We start from the raw sequence: 14,206 nt of genomic DNA on the forward strand, positions 1-14,206 counted from the left end.
GGGATTTGTAACTTTTTACTTAGTTACAAATGTGATCACACTTTGTCTAAAAGTTACCGCTGTTATTTATTGCCAGGCTTTTAGAACAGAAACATGATGTTGGGAAATAAAGATATTAACTTAATAGAAATGTTTTAAGCAATGATTTGGGAGGGAGATACAGAAAAAAAGAAGAATCTAGTTATTTTGTTTCAGAATAGGAAAATTCATTACATTAATTTTGCTCATACAATTAAGATATTTGGTATATTTAGAGATGTGAAAGAATAGATAGAGAACCAAAAGTTTGGAATGAAAAATAAGTTTGTTAATTTTAATTCTAATTTTTTTTTGGGTGGGGGAAGCAAGCTTGGTGGAAAGGGGTATTCCTACCCCAAACCTTGGATTTTCCTTTCTTTTTTTTCGGAGTCATCATTCACCAGGAGACCAAGGAAATCTGGGAAAGGAATAGTGATTGTCAAATTTGGTCAAAAAGCTCATAATAAAGAGTTTGAAATTCCGTATTGTAGAGGAAATTAGTTTGGTGGGGTTTTTTTCACCTTTTCATGAAAATCTGTATGCTGGAAATAACTGTTTTGTATTTGCTGGTACTTTGCAGAGTGACTGAAAATTAATTTTGCATCCTTCATTGAATTCTTCTCTCATCCTGAACAGCTAGTCCTTTAGAATAGGGTTCATAGCACATAGCACATTGTTGAGAAATAAGCTGATTTGGAGATACCCAGAAAACTTCAGCCTCTGTAACTGTCCATCTGGTACTTTTCATGAGTACTAGCACTAAATGAAACGAGCAGAGCTAGGAAGAACACAGCTTTTTTTGAGGATAGATTTATTATATAACTTACTTTTTTGTTTTGTTTTTTGTTTTGTTGGGGTTTTTTTTTTGTTGTTTTTATTAATTTTCAAAGCCAGTGGCATTTTCTTATAGTCGGTGAAATTTCTGATTATACTAGGAGAGAACTTTGCTTGGACATCCAGGTAAAGTAATAGGTGTGGCCAGGCACTTCAGGGAAAACAATTCTCTACTGAGATTGCAAAGGTAGATCATCAGACATGAAAAGTCAGGCAAGTTCCAAAATATTTATTAAATTCTTTAGGCTGTATGTTTTGGTCTTCTTTGTCACCAAAGAAAGAATCCAAAGTCTGAGACTGAATCTGGGTGTGTTTTCGCTGCCTGGCCATATTCCCAACCAACTAACTTGACCCTTGAGTTTTTTGGTGGGGTATGACTGCTTGTAGACTAAAGAGTTCTATGTTCCATGTTTGGGGGGGGGGGGATGCACCAGCTCTGCCACACTAGCACTCCTCCTTCCCCAAGAACCCCCAACCTGGACTGGGCTTAGATCTTCAGCAGGCTGTGCACTCCTGCTCTGATTCGCCACTTAATTCCTCCCACCAGGTGGGCCTGGGGCGGGAAGCGACTGCAGCTGTAGCTGCCCCACCTCCACTGCCCCGGGGGCGGTGGCCGAAATCCTTCCACTCCTGCAGCTTTTCCCACTAACCTTCTCTGTTGTCTTTGGTGTTTGTGGGTTGCGAAGTCTGGTAACTGCCGCAGCTCACTGATTCAGGGCGCTAGGGCCCACTCTGCCCGGCTCCTGGTCTGGTTGGTCCCAGCCACTCACACTGGGCTCTGCTCTGCTCCGCTCCCAGCTTCCAGCTCCCAGCTCCGTGTGGGATAGACCTCACCCAGAGACCATCCAGGCTGTCCTGGGCTGGAGCCCTGCTTCCCTCTGCTGTCTTGTGGGTTCTGCCTAAGCCCAGACTTTCTAAGGATATTTTAAAGACTATTCAGAAAACTATTTTGTGTCATGCCATTGCCTGTATAATCAACTGTAGGGCCATCCTGATTCTAGCATTTGTCAAAAGGGAAAAGGTTCTACATTATCCAGTAGTAATGATAATGCCTTATGTTATGTTTTTAAAAAAATGTTTTTTGTCTCATTTCATCTTAGCAACAGCCTACAAATTAAAATTGGTATTATCCTAATTTTACAGATGAGAAAACTGAAATATTGAGTTTGTATAATTTGTCCGAGGTTACATGTGTAATTCATGACAGAAACCGCAACTGCAATTCAATATTTTTTCTAGACTCCCAAAGTAGTAATATTTCCATTATGCCAAGCCTTTGATTTCCTATAAGTAACAATTTGTAAGACTATAGGTGGGTGTTCAGAACTCTAAAGATTCAGTAGAATTAGCTGAGAGTCTGGCTGTTTGAAAAGGAATAGAAATAACAGGATTGTTTAGTGGGGTTCAGTGACTTTACTCACATCAAGAAACACATCAAGAAAGCAAATTAAAATGCTGAATGAAGAACATGTCTATCTGCTGTTACTTTTGCATGATTAAAACACATAATTAAAGTTTCAAGAGAAAAATGACAAATCTTTAAATCATCTTAGATTCTAAGTTGTTTCAAGTTAGAGCTCCTCTATACAATATCCTAGCTTAACATTATAAACAGTTAAATATTTTATATATGCTTCTTGACAGTAATGAAATCCTTTTGAACAGAGGCAATCTTAAGGTAATTTCAGAATTGAATAATTACCAAGGAAAACATATATTGCAGATTTCATTAATGTATTTCATATTCATATTCCTTGGAACACCTTTAACCAAGACAGTGTCCAACCGCATTATTTCTTTGGGCTTATGTTGGTAATACTATGTGCATCCATGTGTCTCTGTGTCTCTCTTTAAAGGAATCATAATCTTTTCTTTATAGCTCAAAGAAAACCACCCTTCACACACAACCAAAAAACAAACAAAAGAGATCTCATGATGACTTTTTGCTGAGTTTGAGGCAGCGTTACCTGTAGTGACGGTAGGAAAAATTGAGGAGTTCAGAAACTAACCTTCTAATCTTGGTTTTGTTCTAGTTATGTGCTTCTGATTATTCACTACATTCATTCTCTGTGCTTCATTTTCAGTAACTTGAAATGAGTTAGCACAGTAATAGCATAAATGCTTATCCACTTATCTCCAAAGCATTGGGAATTTACTGAGGGTAAGATGTTTCGTAACTGTCAGGTTTAATTGTTATTTGTGATTGAGTAATTCTTTTGTTAATAAGGAATTATTAGGCTTTTAAAGAATGCTATTTTGATGAGCATGTTTCCTGGCTTCTTGAATTCCACATTCAAAAGAGGAAAATATGATTGTTTCCATAAACCTTGGAATGTGGGCAAGGGGAATGGAATATATCAAGAAAGAGCTGATTAAGAAAAATGGAAAGTTTGAGATTCTTAAGAGTTTCATCAGAATGAAAGGATTTTAGCGTTGACAGACTTGATTTCCTACCTTTTTACTTTGTGGCTGTGGAAAATGAAGAAGAGAGAAGATAAATGATTATGACCACGTAAGTTGTAAATAGAAAAAACTGCTCTTTAAACCAGACCTTTGTCCTCCAAATCTTGTGTTCTTTACAGTATACCACAGTAATAGTAACAGAAATATTAGCTTATATTTATATTGTGTTTTATGCATTACAAAACACTTTATGTGATCTGATTTGATTCTCACAAATAGGCATTGCATGTATTATTGCAATTTAAGGGATTAGGGAGGTAAATATAGGTGAAATAACTTGCTGAAAATCACACAATGAATTAGTGAAAGAGTTTTTGGAAAAGGTAGAAATATTATAATTATTATAATCATACATGTGTGAAAAATAAAATCATTGTGGAAGTTATAGTCAGTTAAACTCCTGTCAGTCAAAATGGTCTTCCAGCCATAATATTCCTTTAAGATATAGGTTAATAGGCCTGACAATTGACTACAAAAGAAACATAGGCATCTTGAGTTGTAATTCTAAATCTGCTACTCAGTTTCCCTTTTTAAAATGCTCTTCTTTGTTTCCTATATGGGAGATGAAAATGTTTGGCAAAAATTTTATTTTTATTTTGTAGGTTATACATTATTTTGAGATGGAATGTTTTATTTATTTTTAATTTATGGAATAAAACAAGCATTTCCATAACATAGTATAATGAAAAAAGATGATTGCACATGAAACTGCAAATCTCTTACGTGCAACTTGGTATTCCTTTTGAATATATAATAGTTATTATGTAAATTTCTTTCTTCTCTCCTTTTTTTCTCCCTCCCCAGCCCCTGCCCTAGGGATGACAAACATTAGACACAAAGAGTGTGTGTGTGTGTGTGTGTGTGTGTGTGTGTGTGTGTGTGTGTGTAATCATTCTATGCATCTATTCATCAGTTCTTTCTTTGGATGTAAATAGTGCCTTCCTTCATATGTCCTGTGTAGTTAATTTGGGTATTCATAATAGTCAAAAAGGCTTATTTGCTAAAAGTTGTTTTTAAAACAATACTGCTGTTACTGTATATGATTTTCTCTTGGTTCTACTTATTTTGGTATTCATTATTTTGTACATGTCTTTCCATGTTTTTCTAAGATCATTGAGCTCATCATTTCTCATAGCATAGTATTATTCCATCACAATACACAACAACTTGTTCAGCCATTCCCCAATTGATGGATATCCTTGCAATTTCCACTTCTTTACCACCACAAAGAGAGCTGCTATAAACATTTTAGAACAGATAGATTCTGTTCCTTTTTCTCTAATCATCTTTGGAAATAGACTAAGTAGTGGTATTTCTGGGTTAAAGGTTATAGGTTGTTTAATAACTCTTTGAGCATAATTCCAGATTGCTTTCCAAAATGGTTGGATCAGTTTACAGTTCTACCAACAATAAATTAATGTTCCAATTTTTCCACATGCCCTCCTATGTTTGTTGCTTTCTCCTTCAATTATTTTAGCTAATCAGATAGGTCTAAAATGATATCTCAAGGTTGTCTTAATTTGCATTTCTCTAATCAATAATGATTTAGAATATTCTTGTATGACTATAAATTGTTTTGATTTCTTTATGTAAAACTGCCTTTTCTTATACTTTGACAAACATTTATCACTTTGGGAATGACTCCCACTTGGGGAATGACTCATTCTTATAGATTTGGTAAAGTTTTTTTATATTTTTTGAGATATTGTAACAGCAATGTGGCTGGCAGCTGCTGTGGGGGGCTCAAGACCAACAACACCACCACACAGAATTGCTGCCAGCACAGGTTCTTTGATCTGCTTTTCTAAGGAAAGCAACTTTAAGGGATTAATAATCTTACTTTAATCAAATGTACATATATCATTCACTTAGTTCAGGGGGAAAAGCCAGCACCCTGAACTTCAGAGAGAATACAAACAGAAATCACAAACATACATTATATAAACAGAGAAAATAATACAAACTAGTCTATCCATAGCAATACTTAGTTACTAGAGAAACACCAACATCTGGGTTCTTCCAAAGGTGGGGGGAGGGAGGCGGGGTGGCTCCTTAACAAGGCTACCCAGAGTCTTCTCTAGTCAAATTACACAACACTCTTCCAGTGAGTGAGAGTCCCCAAACAAAATGCTAACCTCTGTGTTTATATACCTTTCTTAGGGCCTGAAGGCTCCACACCTCATCAGCAAAAGGGTGCAGGCCTGAGGCTTCACACCTAGTAAGACTTAATCAAAGGCACTTGATTCCTTTAGCATTCTAAAAGAGAAAACAGTAACAAAAAAAAAGTCCCACCTTAATTAATATTACAGATAAGAGAATTTTATCTGAGAAACTGCCCATAACCATCCCTCCCCCAGTTTTCTGCTTTCTTGCTGATCTTGACTATATTTGTTTGCTTTGTACAAAAACTTTTTAATGTAATCTAAATTACCCATTTTACACCTCACTCTGCTCTCTATCTCTGTTTTTCCCTATCCATTAGTCTGATAAGTAGTATATTCCATGTTCTTCACATTTTCTTGTATTTCTCTAGGTCATGTATCTATTTTGACCTTATTTTGATAAATGGTGTAAGATATTGGTCTATGCCCAGTTTCTGCCATATAGCTTTTCAATTTTCTCACCAGTTTTTTTTTAACCAAATAATGAATTCTTATCTCCAAATTTTAAGTCTTTACACTAGTCAAATATAAAGTTACTATATTTATTTGCTACTGTAAATTGTACATCTGTTCTGTTCTATTGATCTACCTTTCTGCTTCTTAGCCAGTACAAGATAGTTTTGATAATTATTGCCTTATAATAATGTTTAACATCTGGTACGGTTAAACCTCCTTCATTTACATTTTTTTCATTATTTTCTTTGATATTTTTGACTTTTTGTTCTTCCAAATGAATTTTGTTATTATCTTTTCTAATTCAGTAAAATAATTTTTGATAATAAATTTGCAGAATTTATGTTATAAATTTATGTGTTATAAAGTATATGAAGAAGAAATCAAAGTTATCAATAGCCATATGAAAAATGCTCTAAATCACTGCTGATCAGACAAATGCAAATTAAAACAACTCTGAGATACCACCTTATACCTATCAGTTTGGCTAAGATGACAGAAAAGGAAAATGACGAATGTTGGAGAGAATGTGGAAAAATTGGGACACTATTGCAGTGTTGCTGGAGTTGTGTACCACTTCAACCATTTTGGAGAACAATTTAGAACTAGGACTAAAGCTATAAAACTGCATACCCTTTGACCCAGCAATACCACCATTAGGTCTGTATCTTAAAGAGATGAAAGAAAAGCAAAAAGGACCTATTTGTACAAAAATATTTGCAGCAGCTCTTTTTGTGGGAGCAAAGCATTGGAAATCAAGGGACTGTCCATCAATAAGGGGAATGACTGAACAAGTTGTGGCATATGATTGTGATGGAAAACTATTGTCTTATAAGAAATGACAAGCAAAGTAGTTTCAGAAAAACTTGGGGAAGCTTATATTAACTTATACAAAGTAAAGTGAGCAGAACCAGGAGAAGATTGTACACAGTAACAGCAATATTGTGAGGATGATCAACCAGTCAGCAACTTAGCTATTCTGCTCAAGGCCATGATCCAAGACAATTTCAATGGACCCATGATGAAAAATGCTCTCTACCTTCAGAGACAGAATTGATGAATTCTGAGTGCAGATTGAGTGCATACTTAAAAAAAACAAATACAACTTTCTTCATTATTATTATTATTTGATTTTGTTTGTGTTTTCTTTTGCAACATGCCTATTATGGAAATATATTTCACATGACTTCATATATGTAATTGATATAAAATTGCCTTCTCGGGGAGGGGGGAAGGAGAATTTGAAGCTTAGAATTTTAAAAAATGATTGTTAAAATTTTTTAAATGTAATTGGGAAATATTAATGAAATAAAAATATTTTTAAAAAAAGAAAATATGAATTTGTTCCAATGTGATTGATATATAGAGGCAGCTAGATGGTGCAGTGAATAGAGTGTTAGGCCTGGAGTCAGGAAGACCTGCGTTTAAGTCCAAGGCACTTACTGCTTACTAGCTATGTAAACTTTGGCAAGTCACTTAGCCTCTGTTTGCTTCAGTTTCCTCAACTGTAAAATGGGGATAATAATAGCACCTAACTTGCAGGGTTATTGTGAGGACAAAATGAGGTTATTTTGAGAATAAATATTTGTAAAACACTTAGCACAGTGTCTGGCACATAGGTGCTGTATAAATGATAGCTGTTCCGGGTTCTTAAATCATGACTCACAAACTGTAACCCTTTCAACACCTAATTCTACAAACAAAGTTCAGGAATTTTTATAGGTAGAGTGCCAATTTTATCATATATCTTCTGCTACAGTAGAACTGTGGGTGGAGGAAGGTTGGTACACACAAAGGCACTACACCAGCACCCCACCACCCTTCCATACCAATTCATATTTTCCTCTATGACCCTTCACTTTCTGGAGTATCAGCCACTACAGTAGCCATCAGCTTTGTCCATTTGGGCCCAGTGGGAGCCAGGGTATAGCCTGAGATGCCACCACGATTTATTGTAGTATTTTTGCATTTCTTAATCATTTAACATATGTAAAATTGTGCCTCCATTTTTATTAGGTTCCTATCTCCTTTTAATGTGTTACTAATAATGTTTTGAGTACTGTGCCCCTAACCCTGTTTTTCCAATAAACCTTAGGACTTTTATTGTGTGATTTTGCACAGCATGGTGATTTTTAGGAACTCACATGTCTTGTACCAAGTTTAGAAATTGACTGATTTTAGTACTGTTTTAAAGTATATGAAAAATTAATATTTTGATCTTGTTCTCTAAAATGAAGTCTAGCCTTCTAGTATTTTATTATTTTCCAGTCTTTAGAAGATTTGTGAAAAAGTAATTTAATTTTTAAAGACGGAATACAGTAGATTAGGTACTCATCTCAGCTAAAATTCTGAAATAAACCAATTGTAAGTCTTTGGTGGTCACAGCTGCGTAAATTTTTCATTAAGGCTTTGTCAGTGTGATAACCTTATTTCTCTTCTTGATGTGTACAAATGAGAAAAGATTAAATGAGAGCGTGAGATTAAGTGTTTCTTTTAGAAAACTTGGCCTGTCATCTTTCACAGGCAACGTATCACAAAAGGTCATAGTCTTGTGTAATTTTTTAAAAACCATGTAAACGCCACTGCTTATGATCAAGAAAAAAGTCAAATTACTTTTTCACAAACATGGGGATAATTTTTAATGACCTTTTTTATGGTATAGTTGGATTGTGCTACTTTTTCTCCTGTAGTTCACTCTTATTTTTTTAAGTTGCCATTTCCATCTGTGATTTTAAAATTTATTGTTCTTTACCATCACTTTTGTACCTTACGACAAGCATACATGTCTTCCATCTAGGAGCCTATTATCCAAGTGTGTAGTCAGGTAAGCGAATAGATGTTTCTTTAACGTTAATCAAAACAGATTACCTGTTGATATTAAACACACACACATGTATAAATACTTGTATCAGTTCAAATCAAAATGGATTTTTGTATTTTTATTTCATAGAATTATTGAATATTGGAGTTGAGGGCCTTATGGCTCTTCTATCTCAACTTCCCCCTTTATACAACATCTGTGATGGAGAGCTTATCAATTCATGTGATCACTTGTTGTTAGATGGATCCAATGATAAGAAAATTGTCATGTTGGAAAACCATGCACTTAATTACATTAGCCTTCCGATTTCCAGCATCCAATAGGACATATTTTCTATCCCCGTAGGAAGGAAACAATAAAGCATTAGTTTTGCCCAGGAATTGGAAACCTCTAAGGCTCATAGTGTTACTAGCTGAGAGAAGTATTGCTAGGCTTTCTCTTTTTTTTCCTCCCCCCTGAATTATAAAAAATTCATTTTACTTTGTAGTTTTTCAATTAACAAGCATTTATTTTCTTTCCTCACCCTACAAAACTCTTTTTAACGTATGTATAATCATTGGTCCTCTGAAGTTCTGCCCACCCACTCTTGCTTTAGTAAGTGTAAGTCTTCCTACGTTTCTCTGGACCTATCCCTTTCACTGTTTCTTATAGCACAATAGTATTCCCTTATATTTATATATCATAATTTGTTCACACATTCTCCCACTTAATGGTTATACCAGTCATATCCAGTTCTTTGCCACCACAAAAAGAACTGTTATAAATTTTTAATTTTGTACATTTTGGTCATTTTCCTCATTCTTCAACCTCTTTGGGTAATAAGCATTGTGATATTGCTGTGTCAAAGAGTATATACTGTTTGGTAACTTTGGGGCATGGTTCCAAATTGCTTTCTAGAATAGCTGGGCCAGTTTACAGACACACTAACAGGGCAATAGTATGCTTATTTTCCTGCAGCTTCTCCAACATTTGTCATTCTCCTTTTTTCTTAAATCAACTTCACTAAATTATTAGGCTTTCATGGGTAATAAAAGAGAGTAAAGGCAAAGTTACAGAAAAAAATAAAAAAATAGTTCAACTTACACTCAGGTAAAGCAAGTGCCACAGGTTGTCTGCTCTTGTTTTGGTGTTTAAAATGTTATGAAGAGAAATGAAAAGAATAGTGTGAGTATTACTAGTCATCTTGACATCATCCTAGGTCAGAAGAAAGGACCCTGAAGAAGGTAAAAATAAATGTGCTATAATTACTTACAACTGCCTCACTGTATTCTCTCTTCCAAAAATAATACATGATCTATTGTTCCTTCTTTATTGCTGAGGTGAGGGACTATGGATGTGAGCTTCATGGGGTATCTTCAACCAGTTTGGTTTTTTTTACAATAAAAAAAAATTCCTATTGCCTAGGAAAATTGGGTGTGAGATGGAAGGTTATTTTATACTATTCCATCCTAGTCTTAGAGAACTATTTTTGGGGGGGGGGGTGGGCCTTGATCTTTTTTTAAAAGGCCAGTTAGTTTGGGGATGGGAAGGACATAAAGAGTAAATTGGGTTGAAGAAGGATTAGTTTTATTGATGACCATGTGTTAATTTTTGCACATTGTTCCGCATTCCAAATATTCTAAAGTATCAATCAGCAAGTCTTTATTAAATGTTTACCATGTGACAGTTTGGCAAGTGCTCTGGATATAAAGAAAAAGCAAAAACTCATCCATGCACATTCTAATGGAAGAGGTATAATTTATACATTTACAGTATAATTATATACCACAAATCAGTATGCACATGATACATGCTGCACAGGTGAAAGGTAGCCATAGAGGGGGTTGGGGAGTGGGGGACAAGGATGGAGGTGGTACTTGGCCTGGTTCTTAAAGGAAGGCAGGGATTCCTAGAGGCAGAGGTGAGAAGAGCACTCCAGGGACGGGAGCCAGCCACTGCATAGGCCCAGGGACAGGAGGCAGATCATTGTGAGTGAAGTACAGCAAGTAGGCCAACATGGCTGTCCTGGAGAGTGCATCAAAAGTAGCACAGAGAGTGGAACACCAAGACTGGAATCAGGAAGACCTGAGTGTAAAACCAGCCTCAGATGCTCACTGTATGACCTTGGGCAACTCACTTCACCTCTTTCTGCCTTGGCTGCCTCATTTGCAAAATGGGGGTGTAATAACGGCACCTACCTTCCTGGGTTGTGAAGATAAAATGAAAATATTTATAAAGCATTTTGTAAACCTTAAAGCATTACATAAATGCTAGCTATCATTATTCACAATAATGAAAATTACTAAGAATTATAATGTATGCAAAGATTGGAAAGATAGTAAAGGGCGAGGTTGTAAGTAGCTTAAAATACCACACAGAGAAATTTATATTGGATGCTAGAGGCAATAGGGAGCCATTAGAGTTTATTGAGTAAGGGATAACATAGCCAGACTGCACTTTAGGAATATCACTTTGATTCTGTGAGAAAAATCCCAGCCACAGTAAATTTGACAGTAAGAAAGTTATTGGTGAAGCTGTATGACTATCATTGTGGAGTCAGAATTGTAAGGGCTAAAGGGGGAGAAAGTTGTGGAGAACTAGTGTTATTGGAATAAGACTGCTTCTTTAAGAAATGTGTCTTAGAGGAAGGAGAGAAACAGGATGTTATTTAAAAGGAATAGCAAGATCAAGGGAAGGATTTTTTCCCCCTGCTGTTGTTTCTGAAGAATTGGAGAACTTTGTGCGTATTTAAAAGCAAAAGGGAATAAGTAACAGCATTAATGTGATAGAAAAGGGGCATATCTTCCTAGGGATGGGCAAGGGAATTAATGAGTAAAAAATAAAGATGAGTATAAAAGAAAAAGTAGTTGACGCAAGATCTTAGGAGCCCACACAACACCATTGATTACATTGAAAAAAAATTCTTCAGCAGTACAATTCTATTTAAGAACACTGATTTACCTTGCGGCGGGGGGGAGCGAATAACATGGTGATATCTTTGGAGAAAAAAAAGCATTGCCATCTGCTGTTTTAAGTTATGTCATTTTTTGGGTAGGATATAGTAATGAATAGTAGAATTTACTGCCAGTAGTCTGTTGACAAGTAATAAGTATTTTATGGTGCTTAGAATTTCTGATCTGATCATCTGTAGAAAGGTCAAATTATAGAACATGCATCCAGCTTGTCCACAGTTTTCTGTGGCTTAAATTGTGATCCATTAGGAATTCCTTCCCATAGGAAATATTTGTATTATGATCAAATTATTTCATCTCTCTAGCCCCACATCAAAAAGAGGGCATTTTAAAAAAATAATTAAATGTCTTTTTTTCTTTGCATGATAGTTGTTTCAAACTCCTTTTCCATACTAAATGCTCCCTTATGACAAAAAAACCATCTAAAAATACAGAAACAGAAACAGATACAGAGCCCATGACTGAGTGTATATCATTTTGTGTTTTAGTAGTCCCTTAACTTTTTGTTGTGAATAATAAGGCATGTTTTGTTCTGAGACCTTCATTAATTTTGCATTTGCTGCTGCCTTTCCATCTCTCTCCTTCTAAGCCTTCATCCTTACCATAATCTTTATTCCCTCTGTCCCTCAGTATTCCCAGGCTATCATCCCTAACCTGGCTTCATTTTTTTCCCTTCTCACTCTCAATTCTAATTTTTTGAAAAGAATTTTGTTGATGGCTTTTGTACTTTGATTTCCAGATATTTCCTTCTACCCTTTTCTACCCAGAGAGCAATCTCTTATAACAAATTATTAAAAAAGAGAGGGAGGAAAAGCACTTAAACAAAACCAACACATCAGCTGAGCGACACCTTATACAGCTTATTGTACCCATAGCCTACCCTCCCATCTCTGTAGAGAGGAAGAAATAATATGTATTTTTCCATCTCCCCTTCTGAGTCTAAGCTTGGCCCTTGACATTTTTGTGGTGGAAGTTTTTTCATTTCTATTTAGGTAGTTATTGTGTATATTGTTTTCCTTATTCTTATTTCAGTTGGTATCTGTGTATGTCTTCTCTTGCTTCTCTCTATGGTTTATATTCACAGTTTCTTATATCACAGTAATGTTATCATATTTGTGTACCACAATTCCTAGCTATTCCTGAAACAAGAAGCATCTACTTTGTTTTCCAGTCTTTTGCTACTATTTTGGTGTATATTGGACCTTTCTATCTTTGACCTCCTTTAGGTTTATTCCTAGAAGTAGGTTCTTGTGGTCAACTGGTATAAACAGCATATTCACATTTAGCATATTCACAAATTGGTTTGCAGAAGGATGGCCTAATGATGTTTTTTTATAATGTTATAGCCTTCAGTTATGAAGAGGACACTACTGATTTTTTCTTTTTTTGGTTCACATATTACCTCCGACAGTTACTAGCTTTATGAATTTAGGCAAGTTAGTTCTCCTCTTTGTCATTTTCCTTTTCTATAAAATAAGGGTGTTGAATTTGATGGCCTATAAGGTCCTTTTCAACTCTAAATTTATATTCCTATGAAATTAAGTGTTATGGATTCTTTTCTTAGCATTGGTGTAGAATTAGACTAACAGATGATTATTTAAGTAAGTGTTTCTGATCACCTTTACTTGTTTCCTTTCCTTCTCCCTCTCATTCAGGATTGAAAAAGTGATCAGAATTCTTCATTACCAGTGTTTTCTCCTTGTTGTGGTTCTTTCTCAATTTTTAGAACCTAATTGCCAATTGCAGGACTTCAAATGAACCCTTGAACTGTTTTTTTTTTGAAGAGATATTAATAAAAGCGTTACTTCTCTCTCATCACTTTTTTTCCTGCGCATTGTATAGTCCTGTAGCCTGTGTCCTACATATAAAACTACATTGTTGAAAATTTATTAAAACTTAAGATATTCCACTGCTTCAGTGTTATATAAATAAGTATTTAGACTTCAAAACATAATCCAGAGACGAAGTAGACAAGATAGAGTATCTATGAAAGCAGTTCCCTTTAGTACACATGTTATTAGAGAAGACAAGGCTCTTTGTTATTGTCATATTGTTTTAATCCAAGAAGAATTTAAAAGAACCCTTTATTCTTTTCAGTCTTAATTAATTTTTGATGATTTGTGTCATAAACTTTTAATTATGTAATTCATAAAATTTTTAGGTTTGTTTTTCTTATCTAGTAAATTAGACAAATTCAGGCAACACACCCTTCTTCCCTTTTGTAAAAAATGTTTTGAACTTTGAAAATGCCCTGGTTTTTATGCTTATTATCTGTACATATGCCAGTAATCCAAGAACAGTTCTGCTTAAAGAAAATATCAATCTTTTTCTTTGGTTATACTGGGGAAATTGCCCCTTTAAGAAAAAGTAACCATTACAAACAGTATTGTGAATTTGGATTCAGAGGACCTGTGTTCAAATCTTGGCTCTACTTCTAACTGGCTGACCATAAGCAAGTCATTAACAACTCCTTGGGTCTTAGGTTCCCTATCTATAAAGTGAAA

General features: G+C 35.1%; 1 protein-coding gene across 4 annotated transcripts in view; it reads left to right on the plus strand.

The window, feature by feature from the left end:
• CDK8 (cyclin dependent kinase 8) overlaps window positions 1-14,206 on the plus strand; it is a 152,964-nt gene that overhangs the window by 93,150 nt on the left and 45,608 nt on the right. The gene's annotated exons all lie outside the window — the stretch shown is intronic.

This window comes from Trichosurus vulpecula, chromosome 2 (assembly GCF_011100635.1).
Source record: "Trichosurus vulpecula isolate mTriVul1 chromosome 2, mTriVul1.pri, whole genome shotgun sequence".
Classification (NCBI taxonomy): domain Eukaryota; kingdom Metazoa; phylum Chordata; class Mammalia; order Diprotodontia; family Phalangeridae; genus Trichosurus; species Trichosurus vulpecula.